A 27,020-nucleotide genomic window follows, 5' to 3' on the forward strand; every position below is an offset into this window, starting at 1 on the left:
TTATTGCGGCACTATTCACAATAGCCAAGTAATGGAAACAGCCAAGATGCCCCACCACTGACGAATGGATTAAGAAAATGTGGTATCTATACACAATGGGATTATATGCAGCCATGAAGAAGAACGAAATGTTATCATTCACTGGTAAATTGATGGAATTGGAGAACATCATTCTGAGTGAGGTTAGCCTGGCCCAAAAGACCAAAAATCGTATGTTCTCCCTCATATGTGGACATTAGATTAAGGGCAAACACAACAATGGGATTGGACTTTGAGCACATGATAAAAGCAAGAGCACACAAGGGAGGGGTGAGAATAGGTAAGACACCTAAAAAATTAGCTAGCATTTGTTGCCCTTAACGCAGAGAAACTAAGCAGATACCTTAAAAGCAACTGAGGCCAATAGGAAAAGGGGACCAGGAACTAGAGAAAAGGTGAGATCAAAAAGAATTAACCTAGAAGGTAACACACACGCACAGGAAATTAATGTGAGTCAACTCCCTGTATAGCTATCCTTATCTCAACCAGCAAAAACCCTTGTTCCTTCTTATTATTGCTTATACTCTCTCTACAACAAAATTAGAAATAAGGGCAAAATAGTTTCTGCTGGGTATTGAGGGCGTGGGGGGAGAGGGAGGGGGCAGAGTGGGTGGCAAGGGAGGGGGTGGGGGCAGGGGGGAGAAATGACCCAAGCCTTGTATGCACATATGAATAATAAAAAAAAATGAAGGACAGGAATGTAAAACAAGGGGATGAGTGAGAATGATGGTGGCAGTGAACCCGTAACCAAGGAATGTTCTAAGTATATATGAAAATGTCACAATGAAATACCCTGTGCTAATAAAAATACTTTAAAAATAAAAGTAAATCATTTAAAATATAAAAAAAGAGTCCTTATTTTTTAAGGCTTCCATTTCATTGTATACAAGACCTCTTTTGTGTTTGTTTTGGATTTTGGATTTTCCTTTTTCTAATTCTTAAATTTTCCTCATAACCAAGTGCTGAGATTTTGTGTTATTGTGTCTTGGTGTGGATCTTTATTCTGTTATTCTGCTGAAGACATGTCCTCTGGTTCTGGAGAATTTCTTTAATTATTGCTACATTGATTTTTCTCTCCTTCCATTTCTGGAACCACTATTATTCAGATGTTGGACCTTTTGTATCGGCTTCTACTTACATTTTTCATTTCTTAAAATCTACCTTCACCTTTTATCTTTTACTTTTTGAGATATCTTCTTATCTTCCAAGTCTTCTATTCAACTTTCCATTTCTGTTGTTGTATTTTTAATTTCCAAATGTTCTCTTTTGTTCCTCTAAATATTCCTTTGTTAAAGAATTTTAACTCTGTTTCATTTTTATAGTATTTGACTTCATTTGTGGTTTGCTTGTTTGATTTTGGGTTTCTTCCTCAACCTTATCTCTCTGTCTTCTTTAGTTTCCTTTGTTTTTTGTTAGTTATTTTGGGAGGAAGAAAGGGGATTTGCTTTCTATCTTGGACAGTTTTCCTAGGGTGGTGATCATTGGATTTCTGGTCCTTTTCAAGGGTGGGACCCTCAAAGCTGATCAGAACCCTTGAATAAACAGGTAAGTCTGAAGATGATTTGGCTAACCTATTTTACTTTAGGATAAGCCACTTTCCATCTTTTTCAATCTTTTCTCTTAGCTTTTCTTAGCAAATCAAAGCTCCTAGTAAAGAATTTTCCAATCTGCTTTGAAGATATATAAATCTGACTATTGGAAACAAGGAATAGAATGAACTATTCCCATTTCAGGATGTGACTTATCACCTGTTCCTTTTCTTCTGCTATACCTTGTGTCAGTTAGTCTAGAGTCCTTGTGCCTCACCTTCTCCAAAGGGTTCATCCTCCAGCCTTCTGCCAGGTGAGGAAGGGTCTTCTCTCTCAACTATTTCTAGGAAATAAATTAAGAGTGTTGACTTACTCCATAAACAGACACTAAATCAGTCCTCTTTTTTTTAGCTCTCAACTTTCCCCTTGCTTTCAGTATTTGTTGTTACCAATTCCTCAGTCTTTCTGGATATCAAAAATACATTGCTGGGTCCTCTTTTTCTTTCTTTGTCCTTGTAGGTATTCTACATTTTTCTTATTCTTGAAATATTATTTAGTGAGGTTTAGAGTTGTAACATAAAGATATCAATCCTCTACAAAATGATTTTCTAACTCTAATCATTATTATTTCATAAAATTACACAGTATTTTGACATTTAGTTCTAAAATTCAAATTGAATAGTAACTACCTAAAAATAATCAAGGCAAATTCATAAAAAAGAGCACAAAGGGCAGGACTTTACCCTTGCCAGATATCAAATTCATAGCTGTAGTAAAACAGTGGCAGGCGTGCAAAACAGAGATCATTCTCTGGTCTTATGACTCATCACTATTTTTTCCTCCTCAATGTTTATTTTCCTTTTTCTCCATTAATTTTTTTATTTATATGTGCATGCAATGTTTGGATCATTTCTCCCCCCTTACCTCCGCCCCCTCCCTTAACCTCCCCCACCCCCTCCCTCTCCCTGCCTTCGCCCTCGCTACCAGGCAGAAACTATTCTGCCTTTATCTCTAATTTTGTTGAAGATAGAGTATAAGGAATAATAGTAAGGACCAAGGGTTTTTGCTAGTTGAGATAAGGATAGCTATGCATTGCTTTCCTGTGCATGTGTGTTACCTTCTAAATTAATTCTTCTTGAACTAACCTTCTCTCCAGTTCCTAGTTCCCTTCTCCTATTGGCCTCTGTCACTTTAAAGTATCAGCATTAGTTTCTGTGCATTGAGGGCAACAAATGCTACCTAGTTTTTTGGGTGTCTTACCTATCCTCATACCTCCCAAGTGTGCTCTCGCTTTATCATGTAATCGAAGTCCAATCTCCTTGTTGTGTTTGCCCTTGATCTATTTGTTGTACAGGGGAATTCATTTTAACAATTCCATATAGACTTATATTGTACATTGGTTAGATCATCCCCACTGTCTCTCCCCCTCGACCCACTCCCGGTCCCACTTAAAACTATTGCAAGAGGTTTCTTTGTTCTATTTCATGCAAGCATATGATGTCTATCAACCATATTCCTTCACCTTAATCTCCTTCATCCCTCCCACAAGCACCCCCATATACACTGTACTTACTTTATAGTCCTGTTTTTTGTTACTAATACCTAAGTCAATGTTCAAAGGGGTTTCTTGATGTATCCCTGCTCTGAGTCTACTTTACTTTGATCCATTCAACTACTTCCATTGCTCTCCCTTACCCTTCCCTGCTGTCTCCTACTCCCACCCCATTTTTCAACAGCTTTCAATACATATCCTCATTTCCTCTATTTTCATAGATGTTACATTTTATGATACTGTTGTTCATCACTAATTTTTAATTGTGTCTTCTCTCATATAGATGTTTGTGATTTTCACATAGAGAAAGGTTCAATATTTTTGCTTATGAATTAATGTCTTATTAAAGAAACCCTCTGTCTCAAGTTTACAAAGATTTTTTAATGTTTTCTTTTGATGGTTAAAATATTTTCACAATTAGATTTTTTAATTCCTCTGAGATTACTCTTAATATATGATGTGTATACTTAAAAGTATTGTTGTATGAGAACTGAGTTGACCTAATACCATTAATCCAATGCTTCATCTTTCTGCCACTAAGTTTTAATACCACCTCTATAAAATTCAAAGTTTTCACATATAATTTGGTCTGTTTCTGACCTTTCTGGTTGTGATAGTTGGATTTGGAATGTAGTCCAAAGACCTGTGTGTTAAAGGCTTGGTCCTCAGCTTCATGCAATTGGAAGGGAATGGAACCTTTATGAAGTAGAACATTAGGCCATTCTGGGTATGCCCTCAAAGGGCATGATGGAACTCTAGTCTCTTACTTTTGGTTTCTCTGCTATATAAAGTGAGCAGGTTTCTCTACCATGTGCTCCCCAACATGATGTTCAACCTTGTCACAGGCCCAAGAGCAACAGAGCCAACTGCCACAGACTTAAACTTTTGAAATTGAGAATGAAAAAAAACTTTACTTCTTTTTAAGTTAATAATCTCAAGCATTTTGTTACAGTAGTGGGAAGCTAACATGCTGATATCTATGTTAGTCTGTTTCTGCATCCCTCTCACACTTTTAATTACTACTGTTATGTAATGAATTTGACAACTGGTAGGATAAAAACTGCTCCCTGATTGCTCTTTTTCTGATTTTTGCCTTGTTTATTTTTAGATACTTACTATTCCACGTGAATTTCAGAATTAGATGTTAACATGCTATATTATTTTCTGGAAAAATATTGATTAGAATTAGAAAATCAGTTTGTAGAGAATTGATCTCTTTAAGATATCAAGTTTTTAAATCTATAAATAAATTATACCACCACATTTATTTAGGTTTCTTATTTCCTTCATCAAGATTCAACCACTTGAAATTACCAAGAGTTGACAAATTTTGACTTGCAAAAGGGAAATTTCGTATAGTTCAATCTGTTTAAAAATATTCCAGAAAGTACTGGCACAGACCTTTGTTTCTTTGCTTGTTTTTAGGAGTAGAGACTTTCCTTGTTATGCACACTAATAATGCTTAAGCACTTTCTAGCAGGCCTAATTTGCAAATTTAATAAAGTGTTATTAAATAACCTCATGTGATTGTAATTTTATAAGGCAACTTAAAAAGTCACAGAATTTTTCATTTAGTCAGTTTCTACTTCTCAACTCAATTTTTCTTTTTCTTAGTGTTTTTCATTTTAAATTTACAGATTTATGAGCATTGATTTGTTTACAATAGTCTCATATTTTTAGTTTCCATTGCATCTGTAGCCTTGTTACCTTGTTGCAACTTTTTTTAAAACTTTCTTTATGTTTCTTGATCAGTATTGACATAAGTTTGACTATTTTGTATGTTTTTTCAAAGAACTGGCTTTATTTTGTTTACTAATTTCATCATCTTGTTATTTTTGATTGAATGCATCTTATTTTAATTTTCTCTTTCTAGCCTTATAATTTATTTAGGTTTAATTCTTAATTTCCTCTAATTCCTTTAGTTGAAAACACTACTTCTTTTTAAATCATCTTATTTTCTAGTAAATTTATATAATAGAAAACTTTCCATTAAGTGCTTTTTTATGTGCATACTATGAATAATTAACATATATTCATTATTTGTTTCTAAATACTTTATATCTCATCCATGAATTAATTCTTATCATTCCCTTTAAGTTTGATTTCTAATTTTGTTGTATTGTTACTAGACAATGAGGTCTGAATAATAGTGTTTATATCTAGCAGAGACTTCCTTTGGGGCAAAGTTCTGATCAATTCTTATAAATGTTTAATGTATTCTTGAGAAGAATATGTAGTCATCTCTCAGTATCTGTAAAGGACCAGTTCCAGGACCCTTGTGGATACCAAAATTTGCAGGTGCTCAAGTCCCTTATGCAAAATAGCACAGTACCTGCATATAGATATTCTCATCCTTCTGCATACTTTAAATCACCTCTAGAGTACTTATAAGCCATAAAATAAGTAAATGATATGGAAATTTCTACAATGCTGTATTTTTCATGGAATAATGACAAGGAAGAAAAATCTTACATGTTCATTACATATGCGCTTTTTCTTTTCAAATATTTTTGATCTGAGGTTGATCCATAGATGCAGAAACCTCAGGTGCAGGAAAAAGAAATATGGAGGGCCGACTGTATATTCTCTATACATCATTTTCTTAGATGAAGAGTTATACATAAATTCACTATATCAGAATTGTTAATGTTTGCATTCAAATTTTATATATTCTGAGTACAAGATGTGTTAAAATATTCTACAATTATTATTGTGGTATACATTTCTCTTTCTGATTTTCTCTATGTTTTACAGCTATAATTCTGAATAATTATAATGTTCTCTTGGTAGATTAGTCTCATTATTAGTACAGTATATCTTTGTCTTTATTAATACAATTTCTTTAGAGCTTTATTTGGACAAGTATTAATTTCTCTACATCATCTCTTTGGTTAGTATTTCCCTGTGGTATCTTTTTTATCTTCTTATTTTTAATGTTTTTTTCTTTTTTTGTACCTTAACATTTGTTCCAAAACTCATGTTGAAATTTAATTGCTATTGTAACAGTGTCAAGAGGTGGGACCTAGCCTGGCGTAGTGATGCAGTCTATAGTCCCAGAACACAGGAAGCTGAGGCTGAATTTGAGGTCCGCTTAAGCTACATATTGAGTTCAAGACCTTGACTCAAAAAAAAAAAAAAGGAGGGTGTGAGATCATTAAGGGGTGATTGGACCATGAGGGTCCCACTATCCTGAGTGGAATTGGTGCCATCACAAAGGTGAGTTTGGCTCTCTCTTGCCATCTTGCCATCTCACCTCGCCATATGATGGTGCAGCCAGAAGACCGATGGCAGCTTGATATTGGACATTCCAACCTCCAAAACTGGGAGTCAACAAATTCTACTCATCATAAACTACCTAGTCCTGGGTATTTTGTAGGAATGGCTCAAAAATACCAAAAAGTGTCTCTTTGCTTCATAAAGCTGGACTTCATTTATTTATCAATTTGAGAGTCTTCTTTTTTTGTCTTATTTCCTACAGTGAATTGCTATAACCTAACAACTTGTATCCTTTTTCAGTCATAATCTTCAGCCTTATCTCTTCAGATAGTTCATTTTTGCTATTTTCACTTTTATCCACTTACTGGATTTCCTAGTTAGTATGGTATAACTTTTCAATCTATCCACCATATGTCTTTATATTCTGTGTTCTCTATCTCTTAACTTCTCTGTGCTGTATTCTTCAATTCTGTTTCCTGTCCCATAATTTTCTATTTAGCTGTGTTCAATTCATTGATCATTTTGCCTCTTTTAAAATATGGTATTCAATTTTTTAAAGATTGCTATTTTTAAAAATATGTGCCTGTCCTTGCTACACAACCCTTTCTTCTCTTTCAAAATTTGCTGTTAATTTTTTTACTTTTTTTTTTTAATCTCAAGTCATTTCAGCATGTCCATTCTTTTCAATTTAATTATTTATATATCCTTGGATATGAATTCTACCATTTGTTATGTCAGTTAACTGCCTCTTTTTGGGTAATAGTGGGATTTGAATTCAGGGCCTTACACTTGCAAGGCAGAAGTTATAGCACTTGAGCTATGCCTCAAACTCTTTTTGCTTTAGTTATTTTTAAATTCAGTTGTGGCATTTTTTGCCTAGGTCAGCCTGGACCACATCCTTCTGTTTACACCTCTTATACATGGCAGGAATGACAGGTGAACCCCACCACACCCAGCTTATTAGTTGAGATGGGATTTCCCTAACTCACTTAGGTGGGCTCACTTCCCACCATGATTCTCCATCTCTGCCTCCCCAGTACCTGGAATTACAAACATGAGCCACTGTGCTGCAGCTAACTGCCTCTTGATGGTGCATTTCCTTGTGTTTTTATCATGAGCCTTTTCCCCATGCACACTCTGCAATTCATGTATTTTGTATTTTTTCCAGTTGACTCAGTAAGGCCCTCAGGTTGAACAGAGATAAAACCAGTCCTTCATTTGGAAGGTTGGAGGCTTGATTTGTGTTAGTGATCCTACAGGGAACCTCCTGCCCACATACCATCTTGGCTAGGGTCTTCTCACAGTGACCTCCTTTTCCTCCAACATCTCAGAAACATGGCACATTGTGGTCATCTCCTGAGGTCTCTGTTAAGAGAGTTTCTGACACCCAGCTTCATTCCAATCTTTTCCTACAGGGGGTTATGTCTATCAGCCACTTATGTGTGGGCCATGGACTATCTATGTCCATTTTCTGCATCTACTCACTCTCTCTGTGGGTCCTACGGCCTCACCCTGCATCATGGCCTTCATTAATATTCCCGGCACATAAACTTTTCTCTACTATCCCTTTTAAAGAGTGTTATCTATTTTAAATATGTCGTATGTATTTTATATTTAATATATACATTAATAAAGTGTAAAGTCTACTTTAATACTTAAAAATTATTTTTCATTTCCATTATTATTTTTAAGAGCAAAGAAAAAGATGGTTTTATGGTTTCTAGGTCAAGTTAATTGAAGTTCAAGTCCACTTGCTAAATATTTGCCTTTACGGGTATTATACATACCAAATAGCTCCTGTTTACCATTAGAATAAGAAACCAAAACAGCAACTTTGGAATAAGATAAAACAAAACCAAAAATAAACAAGAATAATGATTTACAGATCATCATTATACTTCATTTTATGAAAAATTTGAAATTTAATAATAAGTTCATTTATGTCTCAAAATAGGCACAGTCTTTTTTTATATTTTCTCATATTGGATAACTATTAAGTACAGATTTGTGTTTTATATGAATAACATCAAATGCCTTTCTTTGTAATACAATGAATGTCATTATAGTATGGCATCAAAATAATTGAAACAATAGCTATAGTTCTAGTTTATTTTTCACTTGATAATACTAGATATAGAGCTATAGTATTATTTGATTGATTTTTGTCAAGGACATTTTATCTTCAAAACGTTCACATTTATTTATCTAGGAAAGTTTTACTGGAAAATTACATACACCCCTTCCTGCAACAAAGGTTTTGTTGTTGTCATTGTTGTTTTTCAGAATGTGTTACACAATTCTGCGAATTCCATTGGAACTTCATAGTGAGTGAAACGGCGAAGGTAACTCGGTCTTAGTGACTTCCCATAGACAAACATTATCTTTAAACAAGGGAAGGAACTCTTGATTTTCTTGCTTCATGACTTTCTCAACCAAGAAATAAAAATAAAGATTTTTTTCTCCTCTAAAACATCAATATTATGGTTCAAACATCTTTATAATTGAACTTCATGGTTTAAATTTTAAGCACATAGAAGAATAAATATCTCACTCATAATTTACCAAAGGATCTACTGAGCAGTCCCGGTTCACCCTCCTGAATATTAGTGTATGTCTGTCTATTTGTGAGTTCCCAGATGCAAAATGAAATTTTAAAAAATGGCTTCGGGCCTTTCATTTATTATCTTATGATTTCTGTAGGCTCAAAGTCATAATTTGTCTTTCACTTCTGATTTTTATTAGAGTTCTCTCTTTTCACTTCATCAGTCCAGCTAAGGCTTAGTTGAAAATGATCTTTTCAGAGCGCTGACATCTGAGTTTGCCTTCTCTATTGTCTGTTTGCACTTTTAAAAACAAACAAAAAACTTTGCTGCTGTCCTTATTATTTCCATCTTTTTCATCTACTATTGTTTTAATTTGTTCTTTTCTAACTTATTACAGTAAAAACTTAGGTCATCAATTTTATATTTCCTTTCTTTTGTTTTAAATATTAGCACTTAAAACTGTTTCTCTCCATGTTCTACTTCAGCTGCATCCCACAGATTTTTATATATTTATCACTCCAAAATATTTTCTGGTATGTCTTCTTTAATGAGTAAAAACTTAGAAGAAAGTTATTTAATTTCCAAATATTTGTGATTTCCATTGAAATAAAATTATTCTTACTGATTTATTTCTGATTTAATTGATACAGTATACTTTGCATGATTTCAATCCTTTTAAGCTTATTGAAACTTTTTTTAACTGCCTAACATGTGGTCTTAAAGAATTTGGTCCTTTTCATTTGAAAAGAATTGTTTTGCAGTTCTATAAACAGTGTCCTATAAATTAGAACATAGGGGTTGATAATGTTAAAATACTCTTTTCTTTGAAAAATCTTGTTATATTACTTGCTGAGAAGAAAGTCTTAAATATAATATTATTTGGAATTGTCTATTTTTCTTTTATTTTGTCCATTTTTGTCTTTTGTATTTTGAAATTCTGTTATTAGGCCTAAACGCATGTATAATTATGAATACTGATATTTTGACCTTCTTCTCATAATAAAGTATCCCTCTTAGACCAGGAATGGTAGTGTGCTCTTGTAGTCATGGCCACTGGGAGGCGGAGGCAGGAGGATTCCCTGGAGCTCAGGAGTTTGAAAGCAGCCAGAGAAATATAGTGAGACCCTATCTCCAAAATTAGAAATTCTTCTTTGTTCTACTCATTTCCTTTGTCCTGAAGTTTATTTTATCTGATAAGGATGTAGCCATTTCAGTCTTCTTATACTTACTGTATGCATGGTGTATCTTTTCTTTTTTATTCATCTATTTCCAGCCTATCTCTGCATTTCTGTTCTAAGTGTTTATAGTGTTTATCTTGTGAGCGGCCTCTTGTCCACATTGACAATCTCTGCCTTAAAATTATAGTGCTTTAGATTACTAACACTTACTGCAATTATTAAAATAATTGGATTTAGGTCCATTTTATATGATTTGTTTTCTGCTTGTCTTTTCCAGTTTTGTTTTTGTTGTTCTGCTGTTCCCCTTTCTTTGTCTTCTCTAGAATAATTTGAATATTTTTTATATTTCATTTTATCTATTAGATCTTTATGCCTCTGTAGTTCTTTTTTATTATTTTTTCTAAAAATTTCTATTATTTTTTCTAAAAATTTCTTTTATTTTTAAAGAAACATTTTTATTAGTCATATTAATTGTAACACTTACATATGAACTTACAATGTATCTTAATTGGATTCACCTCCTCCATCATTCTTCCTCATCCCCTCCCCCAACTTCTTAGAATATTTTCAACAGGTTTCATTGTTTTATTTTCATACACTTATACAAAGTTCCCCATATTTGCCCCTCTTCACCCTGTCATTTTACCCTCCCCTTCCTCCTGATACCCATCCCCAGACAGAACTTGTCAGATCCTCTGTGAATCTTTTAGTGGTTTCTCTAGGGATGATAATATACACACCTAGATTTTCAGAGCTTACTTAGAACTAACACAATCCTGTTTTTCATAAGATGTAGAAATCTTGCAACTATATAGGCTCATTTAACATCCTTACTCCCAGACATTTGTCAGTTGGTTGTCATATATATCCCACCTACATATACTAAAATCTTATAGTAAAATGTCGTGATTTTTGTTGTAAACAGTTCTGTGTGTTTTTAGAGAATTTAAGAAAAGTCATTTATATTTACTCAGATATTTACAATTTCTGGTGTTCTTCCTTCCTTGTGAAAATCTGGATTTACTTCTGCTATCTGAGTAACATCTTCACCCTGAAGAATTCTGCTAGCATTTCTTGCAGTACAGGTCTGCTGCTGTCCATGAAGAAATTCTAATGGATGAATCATCACGGATGAAGAGATATTTTTTTCTTCTAAAATGTATTAGGTGTGAGAAAAAACGCTAACACAGTGGTATGGCTATTTTAATGTCATATAATTGGTTGTCTTTAGGAGTTGATACATAAGGAATACTTGTGTGCAATCCTTGAAGCAGGAAAATTTGAAGCTTACTCCATGCGTAGGTAGCATTTAGCAACCAACCATAACACTGACATATGTCTGCATGAGGAGGATCTATGTTTTCTTTTTTCCTTTCTTTTCTTCTTTTTTTTTCAGAGGCAGGATCTAATCTATGTGTATGTTGGGCAAGTACCCTACTCTGAGCCAAATCCCTAGCCTTGCAAGGATGCTTTTAACTTCCAGTTGGTAAATAATCAATATATTATAATTAAAAGAAATTAAGAAATTTGGGGAAACATTGAGTCATAGGAGTTACTGAAAGACCAGACAGAATGAAGATAGAAATGACTACTTTTATTCCTTAGGATGGAGCAAAGGCCCAAAGTAATAGATCAAAGGCTTACTAGATCATTCATAATCAATCAGCTAGGACTGAGAATAATGATTTATAAATGTCCATGAAATACTCATACACAAATGTTTATAGCAGCTTTATGTATAATAACCAATAACTGGAAATGACCCAATTCTATATCAATGGCTTAACGGATAACCTCTGTGGTACTACTCAGCAATGCTTTTTAGTGACCAACTTTTATTTAACCCTTCCAGAGTATTTAGGTTAGTTTTCAGAGGGCAAAAAGTGGTCTTTTATTCCCCTCATACTTAATAGAGGTTTTATAACATTTAAGTAAATCATGAATCACTGATAACTTCATGAAAAGATTTTGGAAGAAATATAACTAGTTCATGTTAAGCACGCAACTCAACCAGTAGAGGTGAGAATGTGCAGACAGACAGGGGACAACCTTCTGATGAATCTGCAAGAGGTGGGCGTTAGTTGTATGTTTTGTGGGGAGGACCATTCAAATTATTGAGGAATGTCCTCAACAATCTGTGAGTCTGTTTGAGAGCCTTTGTATTTTATCAAATCACTCTTCAAAAAGTTGGCATATACTTTTACAAAACAAATTTTAAGTCCCCATTTCTTAAAAGCACTAAACATTTAAAAATCTGCCTATTTACAGAAAATGGCTATACTACCAAAAGCAGTATATGAATTCAATGTAATCTCATCAGAATTCCAATGTCATTCTCCACAGATATAGGAGAATCAATTCTAAAATTCATGTGGAAGCACTAAAGATCCCAAGTAGCCAAAGTAATCTTGAGTTAAAAGAATAATGATAGAGATATCACAATACCATACCTCAAATTATATTACACATGAGTGACAATAATGAAAACAACATGGTACTGGCACAAAAATAAACGTAAAGACCAATGAAACAGCATAGACAACCCTGAAATAATTTCACACAGGTATAGCCTCTTGATTTTTAAAAGGGAAGCCCCAAACATACAGTGGAGAAAAGACAGCCTCTTCAACAAGTAGTGCTGGGAAAACTGGTTATCTACATGCAAAAGATTGAAACTAGACCCTTATATTTCACCCTGTACCAAAATCAATTCAAAATGGAAGCAAAAATCTTAATGTAAGATCTGAAACCTTGATACTACTACAGAAAATACACTGGAAGATATAGGCATAGGCAATTATTTTCTGAATAGGACTCCAATTGCCCAGGAAATAATTAAATGGGATTGCATCAAGTTAAAAAGCTTCTGCACATCAAAAGAAATAATGAGCAGAATGAAGAGACCAACCACAGGATAAGAAAGAGAATCTTTGCCAGCTATTCACCTGGTAAAGGATTAATATCTGGATATACAAAAAGCTCAAAAAATTAAAAATCAAAAACCAAATAATCCAATTAATAAATGAGCAAATGAATTAAATAGTTGTCAGAAGAAGAACAAATGGCTAACAAGCACATGAGAAAATGTTCAACATCCTTAATCATAAAGTCAGAACAAATCAAAACTACACTGAGATTCCACCTCACACCAGTCAGCATGGCAATCATCAAGAAAACAAATGCTAACATTTGCTGGCAAGGAGGGGAGGAGGAAAGGAATCCTCATATACCGCCGATGGGAAAGTAAACTAGTACAACCATTATGGAAATCAGTATGGAGAGTTATAAAACAAAGCTAAAAACTGACCTATGTTATGACCCTGCTATACCATGCTTGGGCATATATCCAAAAGAGTGCAAATCAATCTACAATAGAGATACCTGCACATTCATGTTTATCAGGGCACTAATCACAAAAGCCAAGTGGTGGAATCAGCCTTGATGTCCAACAACAGACAAACAAAGAAAATGTGATCCATATAATGGAGTATTACTCATCCATTTGTAGGTAAATGAATAGAACTGAAAATCATTGTATTGAGATTCTGAGTAAAATAAGGCAAGCGCAAAAAAGCCAAATATTACATTTTCACTCATACATGAAATCTAGGTCTAAAATGATGTATAAAAAAACAATAATGGGACTTGACTGCAAAAGGGGCACTATGTGTAGGGATCAACAGGTGTGAGCAGGGAAACAGATATGGTGGGGAGCGAGGAGGACCATAGTACATAGCTACATATATGTGTGGAGATAGCATAAAGAAACTCATCAAATGTTGTTGTTGTTTTGTTTGTTTGCTCACTTTTTGCCCAGGTTGATCTGGACCATGATCCTCCTATTTTAAGCTTCCCACCATCTTTGCAATGACAGGCATACACCACCATGCCCAGTTTTTCTCTGTTGAGGTGGGGTCTCATAAACATTTTTGCCTGGATTGGCCTAGAACCTGGATCCTCCCAATCTCAGCCTCCCAAGTAGTTAGGACTCCAGACAGGAGCCAATGACACAATATTTGTGTCAGTCTCAAATATTGTTTATGAAAAGGACAGAGAAGGGTGGGGTGGGAGGTTAAGGGAATATAATAGAGGGTGAACTTGTTCAAGGTACACTCTATGCATATATGGAATTTTCACATAACCCCCCGTGACATTAATGAATCCTAAACTTGAAAAAGTCTTTCCCTACTTTAAAGTAAGGTAGTTTCTCACTGTTCTTTCCATTTTCATTGCTCAGATTCCTGCTGGTCATTTTCAGCACATTTTAAGTAGATTTAATACATTTCCAGCCATTTTCTGTATGATTGGCACAGCAGGGCAATTGGCCTTTCCTGAACCTCCTAGTAGGACTGTGGGCAGGAGCAGCTTAAGGAAGAGGTGGGAAGAAGTCTGGGGGTCTTTGTGTCTGTAACTCAGACATTGTAAAACCCAGTGGTTAAACTCTGATCATGATAGATTTGTATTAATTTTCATTCATTTTATAATGAAGCATTAATTCTATTTAGTAGAACTCATATAATTCATTGCTTCAAACTTGGACACTTTATTGATGTTTAAGTTCTGAACTTTAAAAAAAAGTGCCAGTTTTCTTATCCTGAAACCTGTCATTATTCTATTGTTATGAGTGTTTGTGGAGGAGGAGAAAAAAATAGGTTAGAATTATCTCACATTTTTTTTCCTCACAAACCTTAATTAGAAAGGTTTCATGGTAATGCTTTTGGCTTACCTAATCCATTTCTTCCTTATAAAGCTTTTAAAGTTTGCATAGTCAGAGATAGCTTTTCTTATGTGGTACACAAAATCAAAATGTGGATTGAGCTCTCAGCTACTTAAGACCAACAATCCTAGTATTGCTAAGCACAAGGAAAATAATGATAGAACCCCAAAGTGGCAGAAAAGAAATGAAAACAAGATTGATCTATCTATCATCTATCTATCTATCTATCTATCTATCTATCTATCTATCTATCTATCTATCATCTGTTTGTCCCAGGATTTTGACAATAAATCCATCCAATCTACAAATATTTGTTGAAGACTTACTTTCTTCAAATCAAAAAAGTCAAAGAATGTCTTGTCCTTAAGTATATAACATAGACCTTTATAATGTATGCAAAGGCTGACTATTGCTACAGAATCATCTAGTACTGTCTTAGAAGTACAATGACATATTACCATCATTACCATATCACTATGTGGATTATCTATAGGTTTTTAAATTAAATGTAAGGTCTTAACTTGGAAATGGAGGCATAATAAGACCAACAGATCAGAAGTTGATTACTACAGAAAACATAGCTCTCTATATTCACAGATCCAAAGAAGAGGGGACATACCATGCCTCAGGGAACAACACAAGAAGGTACCAGAATTGATTGGGAGTCAGAGGAAGAAGGAGGAACTGTAGGCAATGGCCTTTGCTGAAGTTTCCATGAGAAGGAACTGAAGGCTAGGTAAGTGGGATGCTAGCTCAAATAAACTTTTTTAGCTCTGGGGAAGAGGCTGTGCCTTACTGTCTGATACCTTGTCCTGGGGTGATTAGGGCAGGTGAACAGTGGCCTAGAATGTGGATGTGGGAGGTGGTTGGGAGAATCTGCTCTGGATTGGTTGGTCTGCATTTGAAAACCACACTTTTTTGGGCAGTTGTTGGCTATTTCTGGGTCTTGACTCACTGTGGGAGGGGCAGTCTCTCCAAGGTCAACAAGACCCTAATCTGAAAGCACCAGGACACAGAAAATGAAAGATCTGTCTCATAACTGTTGCTCAGTTTTCATAATTCCACTCATCCCTGTTAGGTTTGGAGTCCTCAGTTATTCCAAGCATGAGCTAGAGCCCTATATTTCCACATGTGCATATCTTACTCAGCCCTCTAAGTCTAGAGATAACAATGAAAACAAAGAAATTTTCTGTTTACTCAAGACTCAGGATAAAAACAATAGCAGCTTAGGAACAAAAGTCAAGTCTCTACATTTTCATGACAACACATTTGCTCTAGAGAGTAGAAGATGAATAAAATAGAAGTATTGGTGTGAACAACTGAGGAATTTAGAAAACTGTAGTTACACAGCAGAAAAAAGAGAAACTTTTCACATTGCCTCTTTTTTTGTTTGTTTATTTGTCATTATCAAGAGCAACTACAGCTCAGCATCCAAGATGGCAGTTAGGGTATGGAATCAGAATTTCTGAGCTCTGTGACTCCAGAAACCACCTTGAGATGTGGAGCTACACTTGGGTACTTCTGATTGCTTCTAGCCAAATTAATAACCACCATCACATTAGGTGCACATAAAATTCAAGGACTGATCCTTAAAGTAGCCTTTAATTGCACCTAACAGCTTAGAAAATCCTGGTGCTGCACAGCCAGCAAGGCGTATCTGCCCTTGTTTTTCTTCTCCCAATAAGCAGAAGACAGAGCATCAATCAGAATCCAACTCTGTATCATCCTGGACCCCCAACACATGGAAAGCCTCCCTATGCCACACTGCACTGAAAAAAGTGATGTGCCATTTCTCCCTGCCAGCCGGTTCCAAAACTGCTTGTGTAAACCTGCAGAATGAACAGGTAAGCAACACATACTACACGTGACTCCCCTTCCTACCCTCCAAGAAAATAATCTGCACAGCCCCTGAGTAGATTGAATCTCCCCCACCAACAAAACTGAAAAGCATAAACAGTGAATTGCAATCTAACACCAACAGTGGGGGTTGAGTGAAACACTGACCCTGCCCCAGTGAATGGGGGTGGGGCAAGGAGAAAAACTCTCATGAAATAAGGTGGGGAAAGTAACAAAGCTTGAGAGCAGGGGTGGGGCGGCAAATCAAACTTCCAGAAGAGCCGAACTATCACCAACCAGAGGTGAGGTGAGGCACAAAGGATGAGAGCAGGGATGGGGTGACAAGCCAACCTCCAAAAGCCAGGCCTGGGGTGGATCCCTGAGCTGATCTTGTAAGACTGAGGGTAATACTCAAAACTGAATTGCCCCACCTTGCTGGGGAGGCAAACGGAGTTGCAGCTGTAGAGCAACAACTGACACCTGGTGAAAACAACAGCTCTGAACACCTTGCACAAACTAGCAGTGAGTTACCTCACAGCACAATATACATTCTTCTCAGCAGCCCATAGAACTTTCTCCAAAATAGATTATATCTTAGGACACAAAGCAAGCCTCAACAAAATACAAACAACCCCCTGCATTCTATCTGATCACAGCTTAATAAAACTAGAATGCAACAACAAAAGCAACAGCAGAAAATACACAAACAGTTGGATGATAAATAAGACATTGCTCAACAATCAGTGGGTCATAGAAGTAATACAGTAGGAAATCAAAAGGTTCCTAGAACTTAATGAAAATGACAACACAACCTACCAGAACCTATGGGATAGCAAAGGCAATCCTAAGAGGAAAGTTTATTGCCATGAGTGCATATATTAAAAGGATTGAAAGATCTTTAATAAACAGCCTAATGCTACATCTCAAAGTCCTTGAAAAACAAGAACAAGCAAAACCCAAAACAAGTAGATGGAGAGAAATAATAAAAATAAGGGCCAAAATTAATGAAGTACAGACCTAAAAAACCAATGAAACAAAAAGCTGGTTCTTTGAAAAACTAAACAAGATTGACAAACCCCTGACAAATCTGACTAAAATGAGGAGGGAAAAGACCCAAAGTAGTAAAATCAGAAATGGAAAAGGGAGATAACAATAAACTCCAAGGAAATCCAGGGAATCATCAGAGACTACTTTAAGAGCATATATTCCAATAAATTGGAAAATCTTAAAGAAATGGACAAAGTTCTAGATACTTATGACCATCCAAAACTGAACCAGGAGGATACTAACCACCTAAACAGATCTGTAACACATAATGAAATTAAAGCAGCAATAAAGACTCTCCCAAAAAAAGAAAAGTCCAGGACTTGATGGATTCTCAGCTGAATTCTACCAGACCATTAAAGAAGAACAAATACCAACACTCCTTAAACTCTTCCATGAAATAGAAAGAGAAGGAACACTGCACAACTCATTTGATGAAGCCAGTATTACACTCATCCCATAACCAAAGACACCTCCAAAAAGGAGAACTATAGGTCAATCTCTTTAATGAACACTGATGCAAAAATCCTCAATAAAATAAGGGCAAACCAAATCCAACAACATATCAGAAAGATCATTCATCATGACTAAATCAGCTTCATCCAGGGAAGCAGGGATGGTTCAACATATGCAAATCAATAAATGTAATACAGCACATTAGTAGACGCAAAAACAAAAATCACTTGATCATCTCAATAGACGCAAAAAAGCCTTTGATAAGATTCACACCATTTCATGATAAAAGCTCTAAGAAAACTAGGACCAGAAGGAATGTACCTCAACAATATAAAGGCAATATATGATGAATCTATAGTCAACACCATTATTAATGGGGAAAAACTGAAATCATTTCCACTAAAATCAGGAGTGATACAAGGGTGCCCACTCTCCCCATTCCTATTCAACATAGTCCTGGAATTTCTAGCCAAAGCAATAAGGCAAGAAGAAGAAATAAAAGGAATATAAACATGTAAAGAAATAGTTGAACTATTCCTATTCACAGATGACATGACCCAAAAACTCCTATATATCATAAACAGCTTCAGCAATGTAGCAGGATACAAAATCAATGTACAAAAATCAGTAACCTTTTTTACACTAACTATGACTAACAACAAATTGAGAAAGAATATAGGAAAACAATTCCATTTACAATAGCCTCAAAATAATCAAATACCTAGGAATAAACTCAACAAATGTTGTAAATGACCTCTACATGGAGAACTATAAATCATTTAAGAAAGAGATAAAAGAAGGATACATAAGATGGAAAAAACCCGAATGCTCATGGTTTGGCAGAATCAGCATAGTAAAAGTACCTATACTACCAAAAGCAATCTGCATGTTCAAAGCAATTCTCATCAAAAATCCCAATGATATTCATCACAGAGATTGAAAAATCTACCCTAAGTTCATTCAGAAAGACAAAAGATCACGAATAGCCAAGGTAATACTAAGTGAAAAGAGCAACACTAGAGGTATCATAATACCTGACTTCAAACTATACTACAGAGCCATAGCAATAAAAACAGCATGGTACTGGCACAAAAACAGACATGAAGACCAGTGGAACAGAATAGAGGACCTGGATATGAATCCACACAGCTATGCTCACATTATTCTTGACAAAGCTGCCAAAAACATACAATGGAGGAAAGGCAGCCTCTTCAACAAATGTTGCTGGGAAAAGTGGTTACCTGCCTACAGAAAACTGAAACTAGATCCATCCCTGTCACCTGTACTAGTATCAACTCAAAGTCTTTTAAAGACCTTAATATCAGAAACAAAACCTTGAGGTTAATACAGGAAAGAGTAGGTAACACACCAGAAGATATAAGTATAGGCAAGGACTTCCTCAGTAGAACTCCAGCAGCTCAGCAACTAAGAGAAAGGATTGAAAAATGGGACTATGTGAAATTAAAAATCTTCTGTTCAACAAAAGAAATGGTCTCTTAATTGAAGAGACCACCCACAGAATGGGAGAAAATCTTTGCTATACCCGCAAAATCAATGAACCAATAAAGAAGTGGGCAACTGAACTAAACAGAACTTTTTCTAAGGAAGAAGTCCAAATGACCAAAAAACATATGAAAAAAGTGCTCACAATCCCTGGCCGTAAAGGAAATGCAAACCAAAACCACTCAAAGCAAAAAATCAATAAAGAAATTCAAGATCTAAAATGTACAATAGATCAAATTGGAACTACTTGATGTCTACAGAACATTTCATCCAACTTCTACACAATATACATTCTTCTCAGCAGCCCATGGACCCTTCTCCAAAATAGATCATATCCTAGGGCACAAAGCAAGCCTCAGCAAATATAAGAAAATAGAAATTATACCATGCATACTATCTGATCACAATGCAATAAAACTAGAACTCAACAACAAAAGTAAAGACAAAAAACAGCTGGAAATTGAATAACACATTACTTAACGAACAATGGGTCATTGATGAAATAAAAGAGGAAATTAAAAAGTTCCTGGAAGTCAATGAAAATGAAAACACAACCTACCAGAACCTATGGGACACAGCAAAGGCAGTCCTGAGAGGAAAGTTTAAAGCCACGAGTGCATATATTAAAAAGACTGAAAGATCCCAAATCAATGACCTAATGATACATCTCAAACTCCTAGAAAAACAAGAACAAGCAAATCCCAAAACAAATAGAAGGAGAGAAATAATAAAAATAAGAGCTGAAATCAATGAAATAGAAACCAAAAAAACAATACAAAGAATTAATGAAACAAAAAGTTGGTTCTTTGAAAAGATAAATAAGATTGACAGACCCCTGGGAAACCTGACTAAAATGAGGAGAGAAAAAACCCAAATTAGTAGAATCAGGAATGCAAAAGGGGAGATAACAAACACCATGGAAGTCCAGGAAATCATCAGAGACTACTTGAGAACCTATATTCAAATAAATTCGAAAATCTTAAAGAAATGGACAGATTTCTAGATACATATGATCATTCAAAACTGAACCAAGAGGAAATTAATCACCTGAATAGATCTATAACACAAAATGAAATTGAAGAAGCAATCAAGAGTCTCCCCAAAAAGAAAAGTCCAGGACCTGATGGATTCTCTGCTGAATTCTATCAGACCTTTAAAGAAGAACTGATACCAACCCTCCTTAAACTGTTTCACAAAATAGAAAGGGAAGGAAAACTGCCTAACACATTTTATGAAGCCAGTTTACACTTATCCCAAAACCAGGCAAAGACACCTCCAAAAAAGGAGAACTATAGGCCAATCTCCTTAATGAACATTGATGCAAAAATCCTCAACAAAACAATGGCAAACCAAATTCAACAACACATCAAAAAGATTATTCACCATGACCAAGTAGGCTTCATCCCAGGAATGCAGGGGTGGTTCAACATATGAAAATCAATAAATGTAATAAACCACATTAACAGAAGCAAAGACAAAAACCACTTGATCATCTCAATAGATGCAGAAAAAGCCTTTGATAAGATCCAGTAGCATTTCACGATAAAAGCTCTATGAAAACTAGGAATAGAAGGAAAGTACCTCAACATTATAAAAGCTATAGATGAAAAACCTACAGCCAGCATTATACTTAATGGAGAAAAACTGAAACCATTCCCTCTAAAATCAGGAACTAGACAAGGATGCCCACTATCTCCACTCCTATTCAACATAGTACTGGAATTCCTAGCCAGAGCAATTAGACAAGAAGAAGGAATAAAAGGAATACAAATAAATACAGAAACTGTCAAAATATCCCTATTTGCAGATGACATGATCCTATACCATAAAGACCCAAAAAACTCTACTCAGAAGCTCCTAGACACCATCAATAGCTACAGCAAAGTAGCAGGATATAAAATCAACATAGAAAAATCATTAGCATTTCTATACACTAATAATGAACAAACTGAAAAAGAATATATGAAAGCAATTCCATTTACAATAGCCTCAAAAAAAATCAATTACCTAGGTGTAAACCTAACAAAAGATGTGAATGACCTCTACAAGGAAAACTATAAACTTCTGAAGAAAGAGATTGAGGAAGACTATAGAAAGTGGAGAGATCTCCCATGCTCATGGATTGGTAGAATCAACATAGCAAAAATGTTGATACTCCCAAAAGTAATCTACATGTTTAATGCAATTCCCATCAAAATTCCAATGACATTCATTAAAGAGATTGAAAAATCTACCATTAATTTCTATGGAAACACAAGAGGCCACGAATAGCCAAGGCAATACTCAGTCAAAAGAACAATGCAGGAGGTATCACAATACCTGACTTCAAACTATATTACAAAGCAATAACAATAAAAACAGCATGGTACCGGCACAAAAACAGACATGAAGACCAGTGGAACAGAATAGAGGATCCAGATATGAAGCCACACAACTATAACCAACTTGTCTTTGACAAAGGCATTAAAAATATACGATGGAGAAATAGCAGCCTCTTCAACAAAAACTGCTGGGAAAACTGGTTAGCAGTCTACAAAAAACTGAAACTAGATCCATGTATATCACCCTATACCAAGATTAACTCAAAATGGATCAAGGATCTTAATATCAGACCGCAAACTCTAAAGTTGATACTGGAAAGAGTAGGAAATACTCTGGAGTTAGTAGATATAGGTAAGAACTTTCTCAACAAAACCCCAGCAGCACAGTAACTAAGAGATAGCATAGATAAATGGGACTTCATAAAACTAAAAAGTGTCTGCTCATCAAAAGAAATGGTCTCTAAACTGAAGAGATCACCCACAGAGTGGGAGAAAATATTTGCCAGCTACACATCAGAGAAAGGTCTGATAACCAGAATATACAGGGAACTTAAAAAACTAAATTCTCCCAAAACTAATGAACCAATAAAGAAATGGGCAGGTGAACTAAACAGAACTTTCTCAAAAGAAGAAATTCAAATGGCAAAAAAACACATGAAAAAATGTTCACCATCTCTAGCCATAAAGGAAATGCAAATTAAAACTACACTAAGATTCCACCTCACCCCTGTTAGAATAGCCATCATTAGCAACACCACCAACAACAGGTGTTGGTGAGGATGTGGGGAAAAAGGAACCCTCTTACACTGTTGGTGGGAATGTGAACTAGTACAACCACTCTGGAAAAAAATTTGGAGGCTACTTAAAAAGCTAAACATTGATCTACCATTTGATCCAGCAATACCACTCTTGGGGATATACCCAAAAAACTGTGACACAGGCTACTCCAGAGGCACCTGCACACCCATGTTTATTGCGGCACTATTCACAATAGCTAAATTATGGAAACAGCCAAGATGCCCCAGCACTGACGAATGGATTAAGAAAATGTGGTATCTATACACAATGGAATTTTATGCAACCATTAAGAAGAACGAAATGTTATCATTCACTGGTAAATGGATGGAATTGGAGAACATCATTCTGAGTGAGGTTAACCTGGCCCAAAAGACCAAAAATCGTATGTTCTCCCTCATATGTGGACGTTAGATCAAGGGCAAACACAACAAGGGGATTGAACTTTGATCACAAGATAAAATCAAGAGCACACAAGGGAGATATGAGGATAGGTAAGACACCTAAAAAATTAAGTAGCATTTGTTGCCCTTAACGCAGAGAAACTAAAGCAGATACCTTAAAAGCAACTGAGGCCAATAGGAGAAGGGGACCAAGAACTAGAGAAAAGATGAGATCAAAAAGAATTAAACTAGAAGGTAACACACATGCACAGGAAATTAATATGAGTCAACTCCCTGTATAGCTATCCTTATCTCAACTAGCAAAAACCCTTGTTCCTTCCTAATATTGCTTATACTCTCTCTTCAACAAAATTAGAGATAAGGGCAAAATAATTTCTGCTGGGTATGGAGGGGGTAGGGGTGGAGGGAGGGGGTGGAGTGGGAGATAAGGGAGGGGGTGGGGGCAGGCAGGAGAAATGACCCAAGCATTGTATGCACATATGAGTAATAAAAATAAATAAATAAATAAATAAAACCACAGGAAGGTTCTACCTCACCCCTGTTAGAATTTGTTGGGAGCTGACAGGTGTTTGACACAGTCCGAAACCACAGAAGGAGCAAGTATAGTTATGCCCAGTAAAATTGCATGCTTGATTGGCACAGCCTCAGCTGCAGAAGTGGGCAAGATGCAGTACAGCTATTTTTTCCTTCAATGTTTACGTTTGGAGAGAAGCTGTCATAGGTTCCTCTTGTTCCTAAGGATCATGGTGTCACTCCCTCTCCCCTGAGAAATGCCTCTCTGCCTCGTGTTGCTACTGTGTACAATAAACTCACTGGAGGTGGAGGCTGCTGGTGTGTCTCCATATGAGCACTCAGCCTAACCAGCCCCAGCTTTATACATGTTGGTTTTCTGTCCGTTTATCTTTTCTGGCATCTCCTGTTGCCCCCCCCGCCCCCATTTAGGTTTCTAGGACAAGCTCCCCTGGTGCTTGAGAAGAATTGGTACCATCAAGAACACCACAACAAATATTGGGGAAAAAGGAACCCTCATACACTGCTGGTGGGAATGTAAGCTAGTATAACCACTATGGAAAACAGTATGGAGGCTTCTTAAAAAAACTAAACATAGATCTGCCATATGATCCAGCAATACCGCTCCTAGGAATATACCCAAAGGAATGAGATGCAGGTTATTACAAAGGCACCTGCACACCCATGTTTATTGCAGTGCTATTCACAATAGCTAAACTATGAAAACAGCCAAGATGCCCCACTTCCTACAAATGGATCAAGAAAATGTGGTATTTATACACAATGAAATTTTATTCAGCCACAAAGAAGAATGAAACTTTGTTACTCACAAGTAAATGGATGGAACTGGAGAACATTACCTTAAGCAAAGTTAGGCAGGCTTGGAAGGCCAAAAATCATGTTCTCCCTCATATGTGGATTATAGACCCAAAACAAATGCAGTCATATTATTGGACATGGGTCACATACTAAGGGGAGAACATGCACTGGAGGAATAGGGAAAGGGAAGGAAACCCAAAACTTGAATGTGGTTGATGTGCTCACTCTATAGAAGTGAATATAGTAATCTTATACTGACAGAGACCACAATGGGAAGGGGATTGGAAGAAGTGAAGAGGTCTGGTAGAGATGAACCAATGTGGGTTGTAATATACATGTGCACGAAGCAACACTAGGAATCTCTCTGTACAGCTATCTTTATCTCAAATTAGCAAAAATGCCATGTTTTTCTTATTTTCTCTTATGTTTTTTCTTCAACAAAGTCGGAGAAGGAACTGATAACCAGAATATACAAGGAACTTAAGAAACTAAACTCTCCTAAAATCAATGAGCCAATTAAAAAATGGGCAACTGAACTTAATAGAACTTTTTCAAAAGAAGAAATTCAAATGGCCAAAAAACACATGAAAAAATGCTCACCATCTCTAGCCATAAAGGAAATGCAAATCAAAACCACAGTAAGATTCCACCTCACCCCTGTTAGAATAGCCATAATTCAAAACACCACGAGGAACATGTGTTAGCGAGGATGTGGGGAAAAAGGAACCCTAATCCACTGCTGGTGGGAATGCAAGCTGGTACAACCACTCTGGAAAAAAATTTGGAGACTCCTTAAAAATCTAAACATAGACCTGCCATATGATCCAGCAATCCCACTCCTGGGGATATATCCAAAGGAATGTGACACAGGTTACTCCAGAGGCACCTGCACACCCATGTTTATGCAGTGTTATTCACAATAGCCAAGTTATGGAAACAACCAAGATGCCCCACTATTGATGAATGGATCAAGAAAATGTGGTGCTTGTACACGATGAAATTTTACTCAGCCATAAAGAAGAATGAAATCTTATCATTTGCAGGTAATTGGATGGAACTAGAGAACATCCTTCTGAGTGAGGTCAGCCAAGCTCAGAAGACCAAAAATCGTATGTTCTCCCTCATATGCGGACTTTAGATCTAGGGCAAATGCAGCAATGTGGTTGGACTTGGATCACATGATAAGGGGAGAGCACATTTGGGTGATATAGAAATAGGTAGAAAACCCAAAACATGAAAGCGTTTGATGTCCCCACTCCAGAGGAGCTAATACAGAAACCTTAAAGCAACAGAAGTTATCATGAGAAGGGGATCAGTAACCACGGTAAAGATCAGTTAGAGATGAATCAACATGGGTCATAACATGTGTACATGAAAGCAATGCTAGGAATATTTCTGTATAGCTACCCTCAACTCAACTAGCAAAAACGCTTTGTCTTCCTTATTAGGCTTGTCTCTTTTCTTCAACAAAACTAGTGATAAAGGCAGAACAGGACCTGCCTGGAACTAAGGGGGGAAAGGGGGAGAAGATGGGGGAGGGGGGCAGGGGGGAGAAATGACCCAAAAATGTATGCACATGTGAATAAAAGAATATTAAAACAAAAACAAAAACAAAGTCAGAGAACAGAGAGCAAAACAGGTTCTTCCTAGAAGCAGGAGTGCCAGGGGGGAGGTGGCCCAAACAATGTATACACATGTGAGTAAATATAAAAAATGATAAAACAGAAAAAAAGAGCAACCACAAAATGGAGGGGATGAACCAATTCAGGTTATAATACATATACATGAAGTTCCCTATATGCTGTCTTAAACAAACAAAAATATCCTTTTTAAAAAACAAGTGACAGGAAGATAAAACAGGTCTTCTTGGGGGTGGGGAGTTTCGTACCACTGGGAAAGGGAATGGTATAAGGAAAAGGTGTGGGAGAGTGAATATGGTAGAAATATTATATGCTCACATATGAAAATGGAAAAATGAGGCCTGTTGAAACTATTCTAAGAAGGGGGAGAGAAGATGAAGATGGAAGGGGTGAATTTAAGACATATTGTAAGCACTTTTATCTTACAATCATTGATCGTGATGTACCCCCAGTACAACAATAATGTGATGATAAATTTTTTTTAAAAAAAGATCAAAAAGAATTAACCTAGAAGGTAACACCCACGCACAGGAAATCAATGTGAGTCAATGCCCTGTATAGCTATCCTTATCTCAACCAGCAAAAACCCTTGTTCCTTCCTATTATTGCTTATACTCTCTCTACAACAAAATTAGAAACAAGGGCAAAATAGTTTCTGCTGGGTATTGGGGGGGGAGAGGGAGGGGGCGGAGTGGGTGGTAAGGGAGGGGGTGGGGGCGGGGGGGAGAAATGAACCAAGCCTTGTATACACATATGAATAATAAAAGAAAAAAAAAGAGTTATTTGGAAAATAAAGGAGTAAAGCTATATTTTTAAGGCAAAAAAGAGCAACTACATCTTCTCAACAGCAAAATCCAAAGTATTTTAAAAAACACAGAAATGTTGACCTAAGGATATGCATGACCTGTAGTGTAACAG

Source organism: Castor canadensis, chromosome 10 (genome assembly GCF_047511655.1).
Source record: "Castor canadensis chromosome 10, mCasCan1.hap1v2, whole genome shotgun sequence".
Classification (NCBI taxonomy): Eukaryota; Metazoa; Chordata; class Mammalia; order Rodentia; family Castoridae; genus Castor; species Castor canadensis.